Here is a 23,103-nt window from a genome sequence, read left to right as displayed (position 1 = left end):
CTGCCACTTTGAGAAAGCTAGAATTGTGATCAGCGGAAAGATGAAAGAATGAATGAGACAGTAAACTGAGAAGCTGAAGCATGACTGAAATGGGAGTGCAGGTCTGCTGGTGGATTATTCTCCTCACATTCTTCTACCCTTTATTACCTTTTTCTTAGTCAGTGTTTCTGTCTTTAGTTTGAGTTGCTTTGATTATAAACAGAAAGCAGTGGGGTGCAGGGGGGCGCATGTCGTGCTTTGCTCATTTCCAATAGCACGGTCATTCCCCAACATAATTTTTGGCTGTAGACTCTTCAGAGCTACAGATGTTTGCAATAACCTAAATATGGAACTTCCAGCAATCTTGCTCAGAACATTCAGTCTGTGTTAGGGGAAGGTAGAAATATGTCATTTGTCACTGAAAAACCTGACTAGTCCTGGTAAACTGCATGATGAAAGATTCAAAAAAGTGGGTGGCAAAATAGAAATGGTGAATGGCAATTTTATTTTCTTCTGTTTATGTGACCCATGCTACCTTTGAGGGTGAAATAGTTCTGCACCTGCAGAGTACAAAACCACGTTCTGCCCTATGTACCCCAAAGGCATTCTCTGAGATAACAAGAAACATTTCTTTATCCAAATCAATACAACTGAGATTGTTCTGTATCTAGGCCTCTGAAACGCTAAATGAAGATGTAAAAGGAACAGTGACCATTTCAGTTTGGCCATGGCTATTGCTTGTTATTTATGGCAAATATTAGCAAGCAAACAAATTACGCTAGATACTTTATAAGCCAGGATAGCCAATGTGGCACCCTCCGGGTGTTGTTGGACTCCAGTGTCCATCAGCCCCAGCCAGCATGGCCAATGGTGAAGGATGACAGGAACTGTAATCCAGTGATATCTGGAGGAAACCATGTTGGCTGCCCATGGTATAAGCTGGTAAGAGCTGATTTCAGTAAGTGAAAGTGAATGACCCAACAGCTTTCATTATAAACTCTTGTTATAATTACAATTAGGGGTGTGCATCGAGTTTACCCCTCAGCCACTGGGGGAGGGGGCTAAAACCACCATCCTTGTAATTAATAGCTGGATGTACTGGCCAGTTGCAACACAGACAACTGGGCATGCTGCCCCTCAACATTCTTTTGCTGGATGTTTTGCCAAGTGGTCCCTTTCCCACTGCCATCCAGGCCACTTTTTGCTAAGTCTAGTTCTTCCTTTTCTGCTGAGGACCCAACACTTTTATGCAGTCCAGTTGTTAACCAAGAAGCCTATTAATATCAAGATGGAGGGCTACTATTATCAAAGAGGTGATCATGTATCTTGCACAGTTTCCATATTTTTATGTAAACAGAAACAGAAGTAATCATTGGAAGGCTGCACAGAACTAAAATACATGTGACTAAACCCAGCCAAAACAAAAACTGAAATTACTGAATGGCAGATGCTGTTCACTTGGGGATTCCATCTCAGGACTCTACAGGTCAAAGGACTGAGCTTCCATAATTACATTAATTGAGCACTAATTGGCAATTAACCTGCAACCTGTATGCCTTGATTCCTTAGAAATTATTCAGATTGTGAGGGATATGTTAGCTGTACAGGAGCTATTTTAAGATTCTGAGTTGGTTCCAGATATCTTCACCTTTTTGATCCCAGGATAGATTATTGCTGGCTGCATCAAAAACAATGGTCTCAAGACGTATTTCCTTGAAATCAATGGGAGATTTATATTTCAATTTTCCACAAGTGGAACAGATTTCAATCTATTGGTTAAGAAGTATAATTGGTTTTGATTTTGATGTCCTTAACTAGAAGTTTTAATGGTCTTAGATAGGTTTTTTAATGTTAAACCCACAGGATCAAAAGGCAGGGCTCAAAAGGCAGAGCAGAAAGTAAATAAATAATAGATGGTTCCATATGGCACTCCAAGCACTGGGTTGTGGCAAGCCTTGGCTTGGTTGCCATCTCTTTATTAACAAGGCTTGCTCACTTCCTTTTTCAACATAAGCACATAGGAAGAGCCCTGCTGGATCAAACTAAAGGCCCATCTAGTCCAGCATTCAGGGCTTGCAGCGGCCAACCAAATGCTTATGGGAAGCCCACGAGCCAGACATGATTATGGCTGATGCTCCTTGGGACTGACAGAGTGGAAGGCAGGGAGGCCAACAAGTGGCCGAGCCAGAGCCAATGACAGGTGGATGCAACTAAGTTTTGTCCCAGTCCTTCTCGCTGCTGATTTCTACATGGACTAAGGAGAAGCTGGCAGCCAGTGCCACACCCTAAACTAGTTGTAAGTGAGAAGGCAGGCCACTCAGCAGCCAGCTGAGGGCAGACTGAGGTTGATGGGGCAGTGTCCCACTCGTCCTAATGGACCAGCCTCTACTGAATGTAATAGCCCTCACCTGTTTGAATTCTCCAGCAACTGGTATTCAGAAGTATACTGCCTCTGTTCATGGAAGTAATTTGTAGCCATCATGACTAGTAGCCATTGATAGCTTTACCCTCCATGATTTGTTCCTCAGTGTATCAGCAAGTAATGCTGGGATATTAGCTTTCACATACAGAAATCAGTTTTGCTTATACCATGGGCAGCAACATGGTACCCTCCAGATGAATATCAGGGGTGAGGAAACTCCGGCCCACAGTCCAGTCTGGGTCTGACAGGGAAGCAAATTTGGCCCACAAGGACATTTCCCCCAAACCATGCCCACCTGTCAATCAGCTGACATAATTCCAATGGGTGAGTGATGTCAGGTGATGGGCTGAGAACTGGTGTGTTAAACCAAACCACCAAGATTTAGATTTCATTTTATCTGCTGATGAGAGGGGGATTAAATCCTCTCAGACCTTAGCCAAGAGGAAGATTGAAATCTTCACTCATCAGCTGCTCAGTGTGCTGTTTTCCACCCCATTCACTGCAGGGAATGCACTGGCAAAGCAGACTCCAAAAGAGAGAAAGATTCAAGTCTCCACCCCTCAGCTGATGAGCAAAGACTTCAGTCATGCTTAGTGCTGCTTTGCCACTGTGTTCCCTGCCAGAACACATTGGTAAAACAGACCCCTCTCCTCAGGGGCAGCGCCAGGCATGACTGGGCCCTTGGGCACCAGCCTGCTCTGGGTGTGTGGCTCCTGCCTGTTCCACCTACCTCTCTCCTGTCTTCTTCTGCCGTGCGCACTGCACATGCAGGGCTGCCATCAACCAAGATGGCGGCAGAGGCTTCTCTAAGGAGCTAATGCCCCTGCAGCCATCTTGGTTGATGGCACGCATGCGCAGTATGCTACATGCGCACACATGCCTAACATCAACCAAGATGGCAGTAGGGGTATTAGCCCCTTAAAGAACCTCTGCTGCTTTCTTGGTTGATGGCAGCCCTGCACGTGCAGAGTGCGCTGCAGCAGAAGACAGGAGAGAGGTAGGTGGTACGAGCAAACAGTCGGGCGGCTGGAAGCTCCCTCCCTGCAATCCGCAGCAGTGAGCCTGCCGCGGATCATGGAAGGGGAGTGCTACTCTCCCACCCTAACAGCAGCCCTTCAGGGGCCGCTCTGGGTTGCAGGGGCCCTCAGTCAGGGCCTGTCCTGGCCATCCTTTGGTGTCAGCCCTGCCTCCCCTCACCCCCACAGTATAATTTTGACAGGTGGGCAGGACTGCCAGCCTAACAGTCATCTATTGTCATTATGATGTCAGATGATTGACAGGTGGATGGCTTTTCAATGCTTTGGAAAACAGCCTGGCTCTGTCCAAAGCACTTTATTGACTGAAAAATTCAATTCTCAGTCTAAGTCTGATTCATTTCCACACACACACACATATCCATTCACTTTCTTGGATTTTTTTTGCTATAACTTTTTTTTCCATTTTTGGCAGAAATGAATGTTGCAGATATAGTAGCTCCTCCAGAGTTGAAAAGGTGTGTCTACAGGCAAATAGGTGCAGGGTTTTGTGCTGGGCACTTATACATTTTGATTGTTATTTTTTAAAAATGCAAACATCTATAACTTTTTAAAATTTGGGGGCAAATGGCTGAAATTTGTAGAGGGATAGCTGCAGTGGTTTTCATACAAGGGCAACATTTACAGTTTTGAGGTGGGTGAAAAAAGAATCCCTTAATCTCTACTGTTTTGTTTGCAACTGGTCTGAAAATTGCAGAAATAAGAAAGGTACCCCGGATGAGAAACCTGCCAAAACCATTCCCTCTGATTAAAAGCTTGACTTGTCAGTCATAACTGAGCTCTCTCTCTGCTCACTGTCCTCTTCCCATGGTACACTTAAGAGACATTTAGTTTTGCTTTTAGAATACCTGTCTGTAACTTTTTCTTTCTTTCTTTGACATCTGGATTGCTGAGGCACCACAAAACACTTCAGAAATCCCTGCTTTGATGCATGACATCTTGCAAAGATCCCACTTCAGCATGGACAAGCCCAAAATACCTCCAAGACACCTTGTTTCCCCTCGAGTTTTGTCCAAATCTGATGCAAATCCCCAATAACAATAAGCCACCCTTAGCACTAATATCCTGCAAATGCCTGGGCATTTCCTTTCTAAGAGTTCCAGTTTGGGTTCTTCTGCAACTGGTTTAAGTCTATCTACACACATTTGGAGCACAACAGATGGAAAACAATTTGCAGACCGTTCAGTGACATATATGAGTGCCCAGGAAAAAAATATTGAAGCGATGTAATGTAATTTAAAGAGAGAAGTTAAGCCATCCATCATGGTATCGGTCATAATCTGGATACACTGTCTCTCTCTCTCACTCTCATGCTGTTGTAAACTCTTAGCCTATCAATCTAGCCATTTCACTACTGTCCTGCCTGTCACTCTGCACTCCACTAGAGTCTAGGGTTTGGAGATATTCTGCATTTAAATCCTTGACCTTCCATCTGTTTTTCTGACTGTGCTAGGAGCTGAACCAAAGTTTCACATCTGTGATTTTTTTCCCCATTCATGCCTCCAGCACCAAATCTCTGAGCAGGGCATAATTAGGAAATGCATCCAGTTGCTTCCCTTGTGTTGTGCATGAATTATGTGGTGTTAAAGCTGAATCCATTAAAACACACACACGCACACACCAAAAAGAAAACCGCTTTCCCAAACCCAGATGGATGCAGCAATTTAGAGAGGCTAATATTTGTGCTAGAACTCAACCACATCATTAATCTCCATTTAAATTATGGGAGAAATTAGTAAAGTCTTATCATATGACTGCTTGTTATTAAAGCATAGTTTTTATACTGCATCTGATAAAATAGTGCAGGATCAGACAATACATGAACCACACCTGGCAAGGCTGGCCACAATAAGAGACCTGGGCTGTGGGCTGGAAAAGAATTGAAAGGACGGTCAATTTGGGGGTAATGTAAGTACCTGCCTTTTTTTCTGCACTACAATTAACAGCAGCTTCAGGAGAAGAGGAATTTAAGTTGGGGGAATGGTGTGATGGAAAGGGTTAAAAATGCCCCTCTACACAATTGGTTGTATCCAGTTTAGTGCTAAGTATTTATTTATTTAATGCATTTGTATACCTTCCCATAGCCGAAGCTCTCTGGGTGGTTTACAAAAATTAAAACATTAAAAACAAATATACACATTTTAAAACACCTTTTATAAAAGCAATTTAAAAACACATGCTAAAATGCCTGGGAGAAGAGGAAAGTAACCCATTCCACAAGGATTTATGCTTGTACAATGGAACATTTCCCCTTTTCCTTCCCCCATGTGCCCCCTAAATCTGTTCTGGAGCAGATTTAGGAAAGGTGGAGAGTCTGCACCAGGGGAGGAGAGCAAATTCCATTGCATGAGCATAAATTCTTTTGTTGAGTGCGTTGGATACCACCCCATGACTCCAATCAAAATCACATACACACACACACTTTTAGCTAAGAAAAAACCCTTTGCAGACATTTTACTTACAAGTTGAAATCAATGTGTAAGTGGGGCTGCGCCAGCTACTCCTGCCCCCATTTTTCACATACTGAGTGCAGACTTCTTAAAAGCAGAAGCCTGTACACACAGGCTGTCACACACAAAAAGAGAACCTCAGTCACCGAGGGGCCTGTTTGTGTGGAAGCCTAACTTTAGTGAATCATGTTGACATTTATTGTAGGTATGGAGAACATTTTTTCTTGAGGGTTGCATTCCACCAGAGGGGAACTATCAGGGGTTGAATGCCAGCAATGGGAGTGGCTAAAGACAAAAGTGGGCAGGATTATTTCTCTCTCTGGCAGCCCTTCTTGTTCTGCTGCCCCCATGTTTTCCCCTTCTTACCACCCACCTACCCCACCCCAAAAATAGGCCAACAGCCGTCCTTGGCTAGGGATGGGCAAGAAATTTGGTTCAGTTTAAGTTCTCCAACTAGGCAATGTTTGCAAAAATGCCTATATTTGGGGAAAGTGTGCATAAACATGAATACGTTAGTGAAAATAACATGCAAAAATGCATTACATAAGGAGAAATTGCTTGCAAAAATGTGTACATTAGTAGAAACTGAATACAAAAAAAGGAGAAATTCTCACTAAAACACTGGAGAATTTTCATGTTGTTGTTGTTGTTTTAAAAAAAGAATGCAAATTGTTGTAGAAATGTGGAGAACCGAAATTCAAACTGGAAAAATGAGTAACTGAGAGAACCAAATTTGACAAATCCTTCCATCCCTACCCATGGCCCATGTCTGATTGATTGTATCATTTTTTAAATGTTTTATTCTAACCCACTTTGTGAAGGCTTGTTCCAAAAGGTGGGAAGTCTAACAATTTCAACATGTGAATAAAATGTCTGAAAATTGTTGTCCTCCACTTCACCAGCAAAATGCTTAATGTTTATACAGCACTGTGTTCAGTGGGACTAGTTTTGGAATGTAGCCTTGATCAGTTGATCAGTCAACCAAAACTCATGTGATTAATCACCTAAGATTTCTTCAATTGAATGACAACCCTATGTTAGACAAACGGCACAATCCTATGCATGTCTATTCAGAAAGAAATTCTGTTGAGTTCAATGAGGCTTACTCTAAATGGAAATAACATTGCAGCCCAAATGTTTTTTCTTGCATCATTTGTCTTGCAGCTACATTTGGCAATTTAACTCTTTACAATTTTTTAAAAATGTTCTTTATCATTTAATTAAACAATCATTGTCTGTGCAGCCTAACCCATTTTAATGGGTTTCCAACAGATCCACCAAATAATGAAGTATACAATCAAGTGGAGTGAAATGACGTAAAATAATACTGAATGACTGGATAATGAACCAAAACACACTGAACATCTGCTTCTGTGAACTTTAATAAACAAACATTTCAAATCCAGGCAGCTTTTGCTTTGGGTCAGTACAGCTGAGCACAAACAACTTGAACTTTACTCTCAGTATTTGCTTCATCACGAGAAAAATTACCTCCTCCATTGGGAATTAAAAATACCTAAAAATTAAAGGCTTTCAAGTTCTCTTTCACAATTTTGGAGTGTGTTTGTCAACAAGGGACCTGGTTTGCTGGAAACTCATCACCCACTGGCATAGGATTTTTGAAAACGTAGCCATTTTTTTTAGGTAGCTAAAAAGAAAAGCAATGAGGGAGGAATAGCCCTAGTTCCTAGGTATTAGGAATGAGGGTGAAAGTTTGCATTTGAATACAAATCTACCAAATTCTCACTTCACATACAAATAACACATCTCTCCTTTCAAATCCGGACTTGGTATGAATTTTGTGATGCTACAATCCAAGAATGCACATCAAAATGTGTGTTTTAGTGAAAAGTGCACGCAAAAATGCATATATTTATTGAAAACAGCATATGAAAATGCCTTCCGTTAAGAGGAAATTGTTTGGGGGAAATGCATATTCTAGGCATAATTTTGTATAGTACGAGAATTTCATGCTGACTTTTTATTTTTTAAAAAAATACAAATTCTATAGAAATGGGGTGAACCAAACTTCAGACTGGGAAAATGAGAAACTGAAACTATCACATTTGTCCATCCCTAACATGGAACACAGTACATTGTGTCTTACATGATTCAGCTGATGCCATTAGCTGCTAGTATGGCTTAAACTGAAACACAGAAGGCAGTCACATTGTTTGTCTGTCCAGCATAGTATTGTCTACTCTGACTAGCAGCTTTACTTCAGGGTGATCTCTCTAACTCAGGAGTGGGGAACTTGTGACCCTTCAGTCCAGATGTTATTGGACTACAATCCCCATCATGATTATGCAGTTATGTATTTATGGCTCCGATCCTCCCCTGCAGGGGTGCTGGGCAGATTAAGATGGTCTGCCCCAGGAAACTAATGGAATCCGCTAGATTCCTGAATGCCCTGGGCAAGTTTCCAGTAGATAGAGCAGGTGACCTTGTTGAAGCCCTTGTCATGCTGTGGAACATTGAGGTGCAAAGGGCTCTTAATAGAGTTGCCCCGGAGCGCCCTCTCCGGCATTGTGGAGCCCGGTTTGCACCTTGGTACACCAGTGAGCTAAGGGCAATGAAACAGGTTGGAGAACGGCTAGAGCACAAGTGGTGAAAGACATGCTCTGAGGCTGATGGGACACAAATAAAACATCATAGCTGTGCCTACTGTGTGGCAGTGAGGACGGCGAAGAAGGCCCACTTTTCTGCCTCCATCGCATCCTCAAGTAGTCATCCACTGGAGCTTTTCCATATTGTTAGGGGTCAATTGACATCAACTCCAGGAAACTGAGTTTTAGACCCTTTGGAGGCCCACTGTGAATTGTGTGCATGGCACTTTGAGGGTAAAGTTGCTCACCTCCATAGCAATCTTGATGCCCCATCCACATCTACTGTAGTCCCCAGTGAGCTGTCCAGTGCAACACCTGCTGCAACTTCTTGGGATCAGTTTCAGTTGATGCTGCCTGATGATGTGGACAAGGTGCTTGTGATGATGTGGCCACCAAAGTGTCCTCTCAACCCTTGCCGTTTTTGGCTTATTAAAGCTTGACGAGGGAGTATGACTGAGTGGATCCAAGGTGTGGTCAATGTGTCATGCGGGAGGGAGTGGTCCCAGCCACTCTGAAAGAGATGGTGATTTGACCGTTCCTGAAAAAACCCACCCAGGACCCACTGGTTTGTGACAGCTGTCGCCCAGTTGCAAATACTCCCTTTTTAGGGAAGGTGATTGAGAGGGTTGTGGCACAGCAACTGCAAGTACTCTTGGATGAAACAAATTATCTTGACCATTCCAATCTGGGTTCAGACCAGGTGATGGGACTGAATTGGCCTTGGTCACCCTGATGGGTGACCTTTACTGGGTGAAGGACAGGGGGAGTGCAACCCTGTTATTCTTACTTGATCTCTCGGTGGCTTTTCATAGTATTGACCATGGTATCCTTCTGAGCCAAGTTAGTGAGATGGGTATTGGAGGCACTGCTTTACAGTGGTTCTGATCCTACCTTCAGGGTCGTTTTCAGAGAATAGCATTGGGTGATTGTCTTTTGGCCCCCTGGCAGTTGTGCTGTGGGGTGCCACAGGGTACCATCTTGTCCTCCACACTATTTAATATCTATATAAGGCCCTTGGGAGTGGTCATCAGGAGATTTGGGGTAAGGTGTCAGCAGTATGCTGATGATATCCAGCTCAATTTCTCTGTAATATCTGAATTGGTTCAAGTTTCTGGTTTTGATATACAAAGCCCTATGCAGCTTGGGACCAGAATACCTGAAAAATCATCTTACCCCTCATATACTGGGAGGAAGGGCGGGATCAAATAATAAATAAATAATATTTGATCAACAGTTGATCACTATACTCTGCAGATGAGGGCGTTCTGCAGATACCATCTTATCAGGATGTCCTTTCTGCACAATGTAGGAAGTAAACCTTTAGGGAGTAGAAAAAAAAGAAGGCCAAACAAGAGATGGATTGATTCCATAAAGGAAGCCACACACCTGAACGTACAAGATCTGAACAGGGTGGTTCATGACAGATGCTATTGGAGGTAGCTGATTCATAGGGTGGCCATAAGTCGTAATTGACTTGAAGGCACATAACAAAAATATTAGACAGGAGCCATTCCTGTTATCTTTTTGGTGCCCACTGAAGACCTTGCTCTTTCAACAAGCCTTTTAAGTAGAGACCTTATCCCAGTCTGTGTCTATGTTGGAATTGCTTATAAGATGTTTTTAAAGCTTTTAAAAAAATTTTTTTTTAATATTTTGTTTTAATATGTTTTTCTGATGCTTTGTTTTAATAAATGTTAAAGTCTGTTTTTCTGATGTTTTAGAGTGTTTTTAGTGTTTTTGTTTGCCACCCTGGGCCCCTACTGGAAGGAAGGGCGGGATATAAATCTAATAAGTATGTAAGTAAGTAAGTAATCTCTGATCAAAACTTTAAAGCAGCACATAAACTTTCTCCCCCACCTCTCTCTCACACATGCACCCCTATCGTCCTTTCAGTGGCGATTTTGCCTATGCCCTTGCTAGATAATGCCAGGAATATACAGTATCGCTGTACTAACAAAGCAGCCTCCTGGGACTGAACTGGGAAGCTCTTTTAAATAGTGATAGACTGTCTTCAACTTGGCTCCAAATGTAGCTGACAAAGAGGAGTTGCAGACTCAACTGTTTTGTCATGCAGCTAATTAGAAGCAGATTTAAGAGAGAGAGAGAGAGAGAGAGAGAACGCATTTTGTACTTCAGAGGGAAGTAATGAATGATGAAGGATCATCTCAACAAACAATGGGCCAAACTAGACATGATAGTAAACCTGTCTTTACATATAATATGCAGGGTTTTAGTATAAACTGGAGAGACTGATAATTACTGGGATCACAACAGGATTTAACCCTTTCCCCCCTGCTGTGGTCCAAAGGAAAATCCGTCCTCCAAAGTTAGTATTTGTGTTGGGAGGAAATCTCCCATTGGCACCAATGAGGAATTTCCTCCAAATGCAAAACAGCAGCTTTCAGGATGGGGAGGGGGGTCCCTCTGGACTGCAAGAAGACAGGTAAGAGTTTGGCTGTAGGAAGATCCAGTTTACACATTCAACAGAGCCAAGTGACATAGCTTTTCCTAGACTACATCACTCCAGGAACACAGGGACTGCCTTAATTTAATTTCCCTTTTAATTATTTGTCAATGTGGATTTACAGGGGGAGGGGGAGACTTGGAAGAGGCTTGTCCAAATGTCCCCCTCCCCCTTTAAGTCACCAATAGCAGAGAATTGAAAGAAAAGTGCAAGGAGACTTGACAAAGCCTGGATCTGGATAAGGATTTGGCCTATGAAGCCAAAAAGGTTCCACACCCCTGCATTAAGTGGAGATGTGTGGCTGCTGTTCAACTGTGTCTCCCTGTACAACTCCCCAGTAATGTATAACTGACATAAGAGCATGACATAATGATATTATGCTCGCATTTCCACACCACCCACTCTGCTTCATTAGTGAGATCGGCAGGGGCTGGGGGCTGGGCAGGAAAGCTCTAATATAATGAGGTCAAATTATGTCATGTAACTTTAGATGTGGTTTGGCAGTGTCCATGCATCTCTCCATAATGTGTCATTTGGGCCTGTTTCCATTTTATATATTTTGTGATGCATATACTGCTAATACAGTGTTGTTGTTGTTTAATTATTATTATTATTTGAATTTATTAGTTGCTTGTTACCTAAAAGGTCTCCAAGCCACTTTAATTTAAAAACATATACATAAGTACATAAATACATTATACCATGGGGCGGGAGGAAAATCATATACAACATTAACATTTCATATAATGATTACTTAAAATGACACAGGTTCATTTCAAAGGTACATTGGATTAGAACTATTTACATACACTGGGTTGTATCTAATGTAGCACTATGTGAGTGTCCTGTCAGCTCAAGGATTACCACTGGGACAACAGAACTCCCCCGTCTCCTATCCCTGTATGCCCCCTAAATCTGTTCTAGGGGTTCTCCCAACCCTCCAGAGCAGATCTGAGGAGGGTACGGAACACATGCAGGGGGAGGAAGAGGCTAAAGTCTTGATGCACTAGCAGTAATTCTTGTGCTGACATGATGCACTAGTTGAATACTTCCCACTGTATAGAATCATTTTCAGATCTCTTTCCTAATTCCTTTGAAACTCAAACACTGCAATCCTATGCGTGACTACTTAGAAATAAGTTTAGTGGCCCTGAAGTGCCAATGCAAAGCTCCTGCTGGTATGCCAGCCTTTGTAAATGCACCCTAGTGAAGCACTGCCTTCTCTTCTGTGTGACATTATGGCCCACTGAGATTCACTGAGGATGTACCAGATGATAAAGGAGGTGTGCAGACATGTTCTCTGGAGAAGTTACCATCCCATCTTAGGAGGCTGTTTCAGCTTGAGTCTGGTTATATATCAGGGGCAATGTAAGAGCTTTTCTGTTTGTTTGTTTGTTTGTTTGTTTGTTTAGATGTGCTTGAAGTTGCTAAGGAAAAGAGGAAAGTATTTGTCTTGCTTCTTTATTTTATTTGCCTTGCTCTTTATTTCAGTGAGGCCTGTGATGGTTTTAGTAAGTGACTGTATGGTCCTCCATCAAGGTATGCTCCTTATATAAGCCAAATCAACAGCATCAGCACATCAGAGGGAGGTAACAGCAGGCTGTGGGGGATACAAAGATTTGCAGAAGTACCTAAAACATTTTAGGGAAAAACTCTACAAGGAAGGGGGGAAATTCCCTCCCCCCAAAAAATAAAACCAATGAAGATTGAGCCTACTTGGTGGGCATGGAATGCTGAGTATCTGTTTGGGGAGAGGGTGAGAAGGGTAATGGAATAGAGCATCCAGAAAAGGACATGGCTGGCTGGCCACAACCCTGAGTAGGAGCACACCACACTGCAACATTTTGTTGCATGTTCCAGTTATGGATAACTAATCCTGACACTGAACAGAATTCTACCATAAATTAACAAAATCCATTTTTAACAGTATCAGATACCCATCGCTGTCCTGTACAATACCACAAATTCACACTAATGCAATTGACTTTGTAACACTCACAAGCGGAGGACGATTTGATATATTGCAGACAATCTAGGCCACATCTAAAGGGATTACTGAAGCTACAATCCACATGCATCACGAAGGGCATAACCACAGTCCCTGGCACTGGAGTGCTCCTTTTATAAAGCATCTTTCTTTCCTCCAATCTCTTTCAGTATGTGTTACTCTAAAAATAATTTAATCCAACATCTGCCTCAACTGCCTTCCTTTTAACTTACTCAGTTTTTATATAAAAAAATCAATTAAGATAAAAATAGTACCCTGGCTATTGATTCTTGCAAGTCAAACCACCTATGCTTCTGCTCATTTTCAATCAGAACATGCTGCCACTCAAGCTTTTATCAGGCATAATTTATGCATACAGCGATATAACTTAATTATGGGTGTCTCATGTAATTAAACTCTGCTAAAATGTTTAGGGCATCCAAGTGACTGATCGTGGGGACTCCTTTATAAAATCAATGTATTTCATCCTCCTTTCTTGTTCTTTTCCCAGAGACAACTTTTACAGAATCCCTTCACTGTAGCACCAGCACCGACTGCACAGAACACACGTTGACGATGTTTAAACCAAAGCAGGACTACAGCTGAACGTCAAAAAAACTAAAGTAATGACAACATAAGATTTATGCAACTTTACAGTTGACCATGAGGACATTGAACTTGTCAAGGATTATCAATACCTCGGCACAGTCATTAACCAAAATGGAGACAATACTCAAGAAATTAGAAGAAGGCTAGGACTGGGGAGGGCAGCTGTGAGAGAACTAGAAAAGGTCCTCAAATGCAAAGATGTATCACTGAACACCAAAGTCAGGATCATTCAGACCATGGTATTTCCGATCTCTATGTATGGATGTGAAAGTTAGACAGTGAAAAAAGCGGATAAGAGAAAAATCAACGCATTTGAAATGTGGTGTTGGAGAAGGGCTTTGCGGATACCATGGACTGCGAAAAAGACCAATAATTGGGTGTTAGAACAAATTAAACCAGAACTATCACTAGAAGCTAAAATGATGAAACTGAAGTTATCATACTTTGGACACATAATGAGAAGACCTGATTCATTAGAAAAGATAATAATGCTGGGGAAAACAGAAGGGAGTAGAAAAAGAGGAAGGCCAAACGAGAGATGGATTGATTCCATAAAGGAAGCCACAGACCTGAACTTACAAGATCTGAACAGGGTGGTTCATGACAGATGCTCTTGGAGGCCACTGATTCATAGGGTCGCCATAAGTTGTAGTCGACTTGGAGGCACATAACAACAACAACCAACAGTGTGAGAGAGAGGGATGAAATTTGGTTTGGTTTGGTTAATGAGAATTTGTCTATTTCACACTTTCTGAAACAGCACATGAATCAAAGCACAGCCATCTTTCCAAATGTGCACTTCTCCAAAATTTGCATTGCAGTTCTCCAGCCAAAAAATTGCCGCCCTGGGCTCCTTCAGGAGGAAGGGTAGGATATAAATTTAATGAATAATTTAAAAATGTGCACAAAAATGTGTGTATTACTGAAAATAATGTACAAAATGCATTAGGCAAGATTGCTTGAAAATGTATATATTGGGCAACATTGCATAAAATGTGTATGATAGGAGAAATATGGACTAAAATGCTGGTGAATTTTCATGAGGCGTCTTTTTAAAAAAAACAACAACCCACAAACTGATAAGGAAATGACAACAAAAACAAAACTATGAAACCAGAGTGCAATTAAAAATGAATCAACAAAGGAAATCTACAGTAGTTAGGAATTAAATAGTTGCTTTCTCATCACAGGAAGAAGACACTCTAGTAGTTCTTACTCCTGAAGTAAATAAGTCTGTAATCCTATACCCACCTGGCTTGGGAGTAAGCTCCATTGAAATCAGTAGGATTTACCTCTGAAAAGACATGTACAGGAGTGCTCTATAAGGCCACAAATCTTATGCTTGCTTTTTGAACTCACTGGGACTTTGATTTCGGTGGTTTGATTTCAGTGATTCTATGTATTTGTACTGTGCATTTTATTTCGTCGATTTGATTTCAGCGATTATTCACTAATAGGCAAAAAACCTTGCGGTTTAAGAATGTACCTATAGCCCACAGCTATTTCTATCAAACTTTAAAAAGCAGGGAAATTGGGCAGCTATAGTGAATGCACCAGGGGAGCAGGAGACCTGAACTCCTCTCTGAGATATTGGACACAATTTGGGTTGGTCTTTCACAGTCCAATCCACTTCCTGTGTAGCTTGGAAGAATTGGGTAACATGTGCCTCTGAGCGTATGGTGAGTTGTGGCAACACTTGCCATCTCCAAAGATGGAGAATTATATTTTTATATGTTTGTTGGTGTTCTTCTTACTTTGCTTCTTTCCTGTGTTGCTAATGTTTCTACAGAGAATCTAAACTAGAAAATTTTATTTTCCTCATTATTCATCCCAGAAATCTGTGTCAAATTTATTGTTATTAATTTCAAAGCCTTTTTATTGGTCAGTGTCATATGATGGTGAAGACAGCCTTTTGTGTTTCAAATTGGAGGTTATGTTCTATTTCTATTTTGGGTGCATTAACAGTGGAATCTGAAACTGTTGTTTGATGTAAAATCAGACTGATTCCAATATGTTGCTCCTTCAGCAATGACTCTAGCTGTTGGGAAAAAGAGAATGCATGTTTTCAGCCTGCTATGTTTAAACTACTTCATTTAAGGAAAGGTGGGCATGGTCAATTAAAAACATACAGAACACCTAGAATTTTCCTAGAATATATTTCACCTCCCACTGTTTTATCTTGTGCAATTTGAGACTCTCCTGAGGTCCACTGGAGACTATTCTGCAGAAGTCAGTGCCATTATTATGTTTGGAGTTTTTTAGTGTAAATTTTGCAAAGTGTTGCTGTACTTCACATATTCGCAGAAATAGAAACAAAAGAAAATGATTTCCTAAAGGAAATGTCACTAAAATTGCAAAGGAAATCAGACATATTCAAAGTGACCATCTGAACTATATCAACTGTCTTAATAATGTTGCTTCCTCCCTGCTAAAACAAGATCAGCACAGCACATGTCTTCTTTCTATTCTTTGGGCTGATTGCAGGTGTTGCCACCACTCACCATATGGTCAGAGGCACATGTTACCAAATTCTTCCAAGCTACACAGGAAGTGGTTTGGACTGTGAAAGACCAACCCAAATGGTGTTTGCATTTTGACCACATTGTAGGGCAGTACAATATCTCAGAGAGGAGGTCAGGTCTTCTGCTCCCCTGGTGCATTCACTATAGCTGCCCAATTTCCCTGCTTTTTAAAGTTTGATAGAAATAGCTGTGGGCTATAGGTACATTCTTAAACCGCAAGGTTTTTTGCCTATTAGTGAATTTTCCTGCTTTTTAATCAGGGAGGTAAGAGATGGGATCCTGTGCAAGTTAGCACCAGCAGTAACAGAAATAGTTCAGCAGTGTATTTTAAATGTTATATTACCATCAAGAATGCCTTTACTTTTAGAAGAGGGTCATGGCTTAGTGGCAGAGAACATGCTTTGCATGCAAAAGCCCCCACATTCAATACCCAGCATCTCCAATTAGGGCTGGGAGATCCTTATCTGAAACCTTGTCAGTCAGTACTGAGCTAGATGGACCTATTCCTATGTTTCCTATACTTTACAGGGGATACACAAAGAAATATGCTTGAGACCCTTTCTTTAAACATTGTGCATTTTGCAATCTATATCACTTTGCAAAGTATCAGCAGTTACTACCTCTTCTGCTTTAATCTCTGAATGCCAGTCATAGGGCTCACTGTGACAGATTATACACTTAAGAAGCAACTGTGTGTTCTGAGATTCTTAAACCTGAAAAGAGTCACATTATCCACAGTATGGAAAATATTGATTAAAATTAAATCATAGCAGACAACAGCAGTGTTGCAAAGGAAGGCTATATTACAGTGTGTGTGTGTTTGTGTGTGTGTGTGTGTGTGTGAGAGAGAGAGAGAGAGAGAGAGAGAGATTTAAGAACCAAGAGCTAAATTCAGGATTAAAATGTTACAAACAAAGAGGCTCATACAATCTCAAAATAACTACAACAATGTTATGAGCACAGGTCAAACAGCCACACACACTGCAAACAAAAAGTATTTGAGCTTTTGTCATTTATAAACCCATTTAAGGATAGGGCGGGTGGGGGGTGGCAGGGCAATTGAGCCAGCAGAAAGAGCAGGCTGCGGGAGACAGCAGGGGTGGGAACACACACACACATCGTCACTCACCTCCATTCTGCTGCTTCCTTCTCCGTCATCCTTGCCCTCTGGCTTTCTCCTTCCACCATCCATTTCTCTCTCTCTCTCTCTCTCTCTCTCCTGACTGTCTAGCTCTCCATTTCCTCCCTCGTGCTTCCTCACACAGAGCACGAAGGAAGACCAACGCTGAGCAGAAGGCCAGTGTGAGTCACATGTCTGTTGCCCACCAATCACAGGAGCAGAAGACTTCCCGTGCTTCCTCCAAGTAACTGGACGGGGAGGGGGAGGGGAGGGGGGTGAAACGAAATAACTCCTGGTTTCTACTGTGCCTGCATGACGTTATCACCCACAGTAATGCATTTTTTTATCTACAGGTGGGCCCCACTTATATGGCAGGTTCCGTTCCGGACTGCCGCCGAAAAGTGGAAACCGCCGAAAAGCGGAACCCATAGACAATAATGGTGCGCGTTGCACGAAAATGGTGCACGACAAGAAAAACCGCCGTAAAAGCGGAACAAACGCCTTAAAGCGGGGACTTTCTGCATTTGCGCAACGCTGCATTAGCGGAACGCTGAAAAGCAAAGCGCCGTAAAGCAGGGCCCGCCTGTATTAATTAAAAACAAACCATGCCTTTTTTTACTTTAAACCTACTGAAGATGAAGCTCTGTGTTTGGGGCAAGCTCAGGGATTTGATTAGAGATACCTTACAATCATCTCTGAGTTTTAATGAATGACAACAGATTATGAGAACTTCTCAAGAAAAACGTCCAAATGGCTTCTTGTTTTTCTCTCTCCCGTTTTTCACTTTAACCTGTGAATTCTCCGTGGGGGTGTTGTGTATCACCAAGAAAACTTTCAGAGTTGTAGAGCAAGCAATTTTGAATCCAACAGTATAAGACTTGTAGGTTTTTGTTTTGAATTGGGACTATACAAAGCACCAGAAAGGTGTGGGGGGTATTTTCATTTAACATGGTAGAACGCAAAAAATCCCTACAGGCTATAGTATACAGCCACTCTTGTGGCTGTATAATATGCATTTTAAAAAAAATGCATAGAATCACACTGCACAAAGGCAGAATGTCCAGAACCAAAGTGCGGAAGTGGAAGATTGTACTAAAATCCCTTTGAGGGTCTTCCATTTCTTTTAGAAAACTATGGATGCAGTGCCTGGTCAAAAACAGAATGTATCATTCTTTCATGGTAGCTACTGGGCCCTGGTGACAAATCATTTCAGAAAATCCAGAACTGTCTTTTCAGAAGCAAGCAAATCTCTGCTTGAAGATATGAGTAACCATAGGCAACAGCTAATGATTGTACCAATGTAAAAACAATAGCAGCAGCAGTAGTAACAGCAACAAAATGGTTTCCAAGGAGCCAGTACTGACACCACAAAGCCAAATAATAACTCTAGAGCATACCAATATGTCTACTGTTAGGGATATCAGTTCCTAATAATCCAGGATTAATATTTCATCAGTAGGAGCTAATGACAGGTGTCTTCCTGATGGTTGTGGAATGCAATACCTAGATTTTAAAATGCTATTCCCAGCAGGGTTTGGAAAGATGGTACCCACGAGCTGGTGACAAGGAAAGAGTACGAGGCAAGCTGAATTTCAAGAGAATGAGAGCACAGCACAGCACAGAAAGAGCAGTGATTTCACTCAAGTTCAAATATTGTGCAGAAGCAGAGCTTCCACTATGCTCTGCTTCTACATTTATAATAAATAAAACAAATATTACCAAGATACCCAGAAGGGCCCACGGTTTCCCTTTCTAATGGAAACAACCCCCCATAGCATTGCCCCTGAATTTCTCCCCGCTTATGATTAAATTGTAACTAACAGTACAGTAAGAACTTTGGTGTGTCCCATTCAGCACAGATCACTGTAATTCAAAAAAAGTAAACCAAGTAACAAAAGCAGAAATATGGTCATAAACACCATAAGGTCAGCTATTGATGGAAAATGGTATGAAAAGTTTACAGTGAGTGATTATATATAAAACATGCAGGTCATCCTGCCAATGGTTCATTAAGTCATGGGCATCTGGGGGGGTGGGGTGGAGGAAGTACCCATTTACCCTAGATGAACCATAATCCCCTGATTTCCAGATTGTATGTGAAAAGAAAAAATGCACTATCATTTGTGGAACCTGAGAACCTGCCTATTAGCTTGATTTGGTTTGTTTTTAAGCCTTTTCTGCTGGTCTTCCCTAATGGAGAAGTGATTTCTCCCCTATAGAAAACAATACATTTATCCAAGGGTTGCCATATACCACTTCCACAAATCTGGGCAGGCTAATTTGCATATTATGCAATTTTTGCTAATTGTGCAAATTAAGCATATTAATTGCCTAGTTTTTTTGGGGGGGGTTGCTTTTGTGACTAGCAATTGCCACCAAAAACTGTGGGAGGATATGAGGATTTTTTTTAAAAAATAAAAAACTTACATGTTCAGAATTAAATGCCTAAACTCTAGTTTCCAATGCTATGGAATATTTATTTATTACAAAGCTATATATCCTTCCCTTCCACTGCTAAAAATAGAGCTCAGCGCACCTTACAAACACAACAAAAACAATAAAAATTCACAATCAATATAAAAACATAATAAAAACACAAAATAGAAACAAACAAAACAAGTCAGGGCAGCAGTATAAAAATCCAGCATAAAACAAAAAATCAGCAAAACATCAATTAAAGGTAATATTGTGACTGAGAGGTTGTGTGTACCAACAATTAGGAAATGTGAAATGAACACACCTCTACAATTTATAATCCAGACAGAAATCAAGATTTTAAGTATTATCACTTTAGTCAATAATGGTATCTAAAAAGAGTAGTGTCTGAGGATGTGAGAAGTGTCTTTAGTACATTGATTCTCACATACCAGTTCAGGGAGAGGGGAAATGCACCCTTTTGTGATAAAGGCTGGAACTTGATGGAGACCTAAGTGCTGCCACATCTTAATGTAGTGAATTCTAGAGACCTGGCAAGCTGTGCTAGCATTAGACAGGGCAGCTTATAATGAAAAGGGGGATGTATCTTACTCTCTCAGCCATTTTCTGCCTTCCATGAATAATGCTGCTGGTAGCGTCCTTTAAAGGAACTAAAGCCCCAGCCCACATTTTCCCCAAGAACCTGGCATAGCAGTGGAAATGGCAAAGATCTCAGCCACTGCCAGGGGGCAGACATGTAGCACCAAGAGGGAGAAAAAACCATATAGTAAGCGAATAACTTTTCCGAGGGTGGTGAGGGTGGGGTGGATGGTTCCTGTTGGTCTTGGGGGGGGGAGTTGCATCCTCCACTGCATGTAGTCTGTGTGTACACCCATACACATCCATCCATCCATCCCTGGGGAGGAAATGAAGTAAGGTGATCTTTGTTAGGGAGATTGTGATGCGTCCTTCCCTGGCTCTCCCTGTCAGGTTCCTACCTGCTCGTGGTTACTGCCTGTCTCTAGGCACCACCAGGGACTCCACCAGTCCGGACCGCTCTCTCTTATGGTTTACCTATCCGCTCTAGCACAGATCTCAACAGATCCCCCTGCTAGGCAACCACCAGTAACGTCCCAATACTAGTATTCCCAGAGACTCTGAATACTGGTATTGTTATTCTCTTCACCGCTGCCACCATTTGTTACAGTTCCCCTTCAGCCTTGGTCATTACCTTACCCTCCCTTCTGGTCTGTGAAACCCCAGCCAAGGATCAGGCCTTTGGTAAACCAAATTAAGTATTTATTACAGATAACAAAGCTAACAAGATTAACAAGATTTCTTCTTAAGGCACATAAGCATATGGTTTTACTCAATACTAATCCGAACTCCACCCCCCTCCTTCTTCACGCTCTCCTGGCAAACAACTCTCTCAAACCCCACCAAGCAATCCACTCTTTCTCTTCTTCCCCCCATTCCACTCTCACTCTTCCTTTTATACATTCAGCCATTTTAAACACTCAGCCAATCATCTCGCATTCTACTGCCCATTCACTCCCCCTCTTTCACTCCACTTACCATGTATCTTCTAAAACAACAACACTTACCATATATACATTAATATAGGAACATCACAGAGATGCCTGCTAGTCACTTTGAAGAAGTATATGTATTAAAAAATACTTTTTAGCCTTTTCCAAATTGCTAAACAAAGGCTCTGGTAGGCCACAGAGTGAATGAGGCTGCATTCCAATGCAACTGTACTTCAGAGTAAGCACCATTTAACAGGGTGGGGGCAAGGCTGAAAAATGCTAATGCTTCTGTCTTTTGTATAGAGAGGCTTGCTTTTATATCTTGTATTTGTTCAGGGGAGGGAGCATTTAGTGGATTCAAACCCCTTCATTCCATCTTCCATGGTGGCAGTCAGACCCTCCCACTGCATTCACCACTAAAGACATCTACCGTGAGACACAGAGGAAATTGAGATGAAGGCTGCTTCTCCTTGCTGACTCAACCAGAAAGTGCACTAGACTCCCTGGATAAGGTGTGGAGCTGCACGTGTTGATCAAGTGAGCACATGCAGTTTACTAAACTGCCTAGATTCTGCATATGCAGCGGGCAGGCACAATTCTTGATTTTCCCAGGCCAGCTGTGGTGTCTCTCATTAGCTAAAAGGAGTAGCCTGATTTCTCACAAAATGATTGGGCAGAAAACTGCCTCTGCATTTTGCCTTGCTTTTTTAAAAAATGAAAGCTGGGAATCCAGGCCACCTAATAGGCTCAATGGGCACTGGCTAGCATGGCTAGGATCCAGGTAACGCCCAGCTAACCAAATAATACGGCAACCCTAAGGTATCCAGGATTTTAGTGTTGCTGTGATATGGTAGGATTGTATCAACTAAAAAAAACAACCTCCTGATCTTTCTAACCCAAGCTTCATTTCATTTGTGTGTGTGTGTGTGAGTGTGTGTGGTTTACTTCTGAGTTTGCAAACATTTTAAAAATTACTCCATTAATGTTAATGCAGAAAAAGACCATCATTATTATTCCCTCATTGAAGGGGACGGGAAGGTGGCTGTGAGAAGGTCGTTCAGTAGAAGATGGTCCATTCAGACGAATGGGGCATTGCCCCACCAATCTTACTCTGCCTTCAGGCAGCTTCCCACCTCCCTGCCTTTTTACTTATAACCAGGGGGGTGGCACTGGCTCCTTAGTCTCAGTGTTGCCCTTGTCAGACTCAGCAGGGAGGGGGACAAAGCAAGAATTAATTGGCTCTGCCTGCTATTGCTCTCCCAGCCTTCTGCCCTACTAGGCTCAATGGGCACCAGCTACCACTGGTGTCAGTTACACCAGCCCAGTGCTTTTATATCCATTTTGTGGCAGTGAAGTCTACCTTGAAGTGCAGTCCAGTGCAGTTAACCTGGCATGGGGGGGGGGGTAGGAAAATACAGTGGGAGGGGCCTGTGAAGCTGATTCTAGCAGCAATGCAATTACTTAATGGCTGGAGCAGGTGAACAGAGCCAGGATTGGATGCCAGTTCCAACCCAGTGGAAAACCCATGGAGGGGTAGCCCTAGAGTACAGATTTCTCTGAGACCAAGTCTACTCAAGCCTTGCCAATGCGCAGTCATTTATTTATTTTGGGTATTTACTCTGCCATCACCCCTTCCTCCCTAAAAAAATCTCTTTGAGGCAATGCTTTAAAGATGTATTCAGAAGCATGAGCAACAAGGTGAACAAGTAAGAGGCTTTCTGGACAAACAGCTGATCATGTGGTAATTTCCTCGGCTGCAATATTTGAGACTGCAGGTGAGAGACTGCCTGACTGAATGATCCTTGTATTATTTTTTTTAAGTTCCTGTTTATGGAAAATTGCTTGCTAGGGACAAGAAGCTTTCTGACCCAAGAGGATGCTTAGTTAAGGTAATATTGAATCTACAAAGATTGGGTTTATTTTTCAAACGGACTCATTACTTGGATTTGATGAATAAGGTTACAAC

The sequence above is a fragment of the Rhineura floridana genome, chromosome 1 (genome assembly GCF_030035675.1).
Source record: "Rhineura floridana isolate rRhiFlo1 chromosome 1, rRhiFlo1.hap2, whole genome shotgun sequence".
Classification (NCBI taxonomy): Eukaryota; Metazoa; Chordata; class Lepidosauria; order Squamata; family Rhineuridae; genus Rhineura; species Rhineura floridana.
Note: the sequence above shows the minus strand (reverse complement) of the source record.